Consider the following 2,501-nt stretch of genomic DNA (forward strand, 5'->3'; position numbering starts at 1 on the left):
GGACAGCAGGGACTAAATTGGGAGCGAGGGAGCAGGCTGTTGCATGAGGGGGGAATAACAGATGTGTGTATGTCTGTCTGTCTGTGTGTGTGTGTGTGTGTGTGTGTGTGTGTGTATACACACAACAAGCCTGTAGAACAGCCCTAACATAACATAACAGCAGTGACTCAGCTTTAGATCAGTATGGCAGGGACAGGTAAGGATCCAAAAGGTATTGGTGTTAGGTTTTTGTCTACCTGCATTCTTAAAAGTGTATTAAAATAAACAACTTAGCGATTACATTCTCTATCAGTTTTAAAAGCAGGTGCTTTGGCATCGGCACGTTTGCTAAAAGCTGATTTAAGCTGCTTTTACAATGTTAACAGACATAACTAATATCTGATCAAGCCATTTAGAAATTAGTATATCAATCAAACAATATAACCTGTAAAATTAAAGATGTAAAAGTTCAACACTACAGAAAAATAACTCTCAGTAAATGAAACTGAAAGCTGACAAGTAAAAATACGATGACTGGTGGTGTCCTCTTTAAGATGTCTTACTCTGCAATTTGTATGCCAGCCTCTCCTGGTGTTAGAATTTCACTGCACTGCCATTACAGACAACGCTATTTATACCTCCGTGACCTGACGCCTATGTGCCTTGATGGGTCCAGTCCCAAATGGAGCCCTATTACATATATAGTGCAATAGGGCTCTGGTCAAAACTAGTGCACTATATAGGGATTAGGGTGCCAGTTGAGACCGAGCCCGCTGTAATATCCCTCTCGCTCACCAGGACATGGCATGGCGCATCAAAAAGCAACTGGACAGGTTTATGAGGCACTGAAAAAGACTGAATAGAAAAATGCTTAAGTATGATTATTAAAATACTATTTAAAAAAACACTTGACATATTTGAAGGGTATCGTTTAACAACCTCCCCCACAGGGAGCACTCAGAGGCTGCAACGATCACGGACCCACCGGAAGCCAACTCAACATTAAGAGATTTAAAGTACCAAGTGCGAAAATGCACTTTTGAAAAGATGATGCCCAACTGAAAGATGATGCCCAACTGAAAGATGATGCCCAACTGAAAGATGATGCCCACAGCGTACCCATGATGTTGCACAACGATTGAAGTCAATAAGTCATAGTTTTAGTCAAAGTATTATATTTTGGGGCTTGAAGTGGAGACTTCTGATTTTTTCCATGTCAATGCCGTGTATTTCCACTATGATTTTTACGTGCTAATACTTTTCAGACAACGTTTCTTTTCAGGGCTGGGTTTTATTTGAATGTTACCACCCACCAGCATGGCATTATTTATTAATCAGAAACAGCTGCAAAGTTCTTCCTCTTTGCAAGTAGCGACTGAGCTGAGCCAAACATCTCCACTTTTTTTACCAGAAAATGTACATAATCCATCTGTATAATATAATATAAATATATATATATATATATATATATATATATATATATGACCACTTTATAAATGGTATAATTGCGTGATACGATTGCATTTTGCAACCCTGCTCCCCCGTCGCCCCAAGATGATTGGTTTTGACCACTAAAGTATTGCGTCACGACTACACGCTTCACTGCTTTGATTGGTTCTTCTTCTTCTTCTTCAATTAGGTTTAACGGCGGTTGGCATCCAATTTGTTGCATTACCGCCACCTACTACACTGGAGGACAACTCCCTTATATTTTGCTTGAAAAATAAAAGAAATACCCTACCATCTAACACTACACTCACAAATTCAAAATGATTACCCTTCTCCGTATATTCATTCCTACCTCATGCCCTCAACCTGAAATGATGGGACACCACCACTTAACACAGCCTGTAACTCTACTGCTGTCAGGTCTCGCACACCCAAATACCTCTCTGCAGCTGCCACCCCAACCTCAATTTTTTTCGACTTACGTTCCATCCCTGCAGTACAATTAATAACCATTGCTATAAACGCTAAAAATTCAATCTTACTGAAACATATCACTTGTTGGCCTATCCCTCTGTACAGGTACATATCTCCCCCCCCCCCATATCTCCCAGTTTCTGATGAAACCAGGCTTCGTGGAATTCAGCTCCAACTACATTTGAATCTTTTGAATACGTTGCAGTAAAAAAAGAAAAAAGAAAAACAGCAACAACAGATAACATTAGCTTGCTAAGGTTAGCATGCTAGCTAGTTACACTGACAGCTTCCTACTTGTTGATGTTTCTCCACTACAGAGAAAATCACAACGTCGAAAATCACAATGTTTAAGTAGCCTCCATCAACAAGCATTTCCACTCTAGGGCAGGAATTATATCGAAATATTAAGATATTTACAGTATATTAGCAGGCTAATTATTCAATGGTTTTTACACAGTATTAAAAAAAAATTTAATGCGTATATCTGTGTGTTATCTTGCATATATTAGTACAGGGGTTCTTAAACTCTTTCAGCTCGAGACTCAAATGAGAAATTTACCGTCCTCCTGTGACCCAAATTAATAAGAATTATAAACTGG

Source organism: Coregonus clupeaformis, chromosome 40 (assembly GCF_020615455.1).
Source record: "Coregonus clupeaformis isolate EN_2021a chromosome 40, ASM2061545v1, whole genome shotgun sequence".
Taxonomy (NCBI): domain Eukaryota; kingdom Metazoa; phylum Chordata; class Actinopteri; order Salmoniformes; family Salmonidae; genus Coregonus; species Coregonus clupeaformis.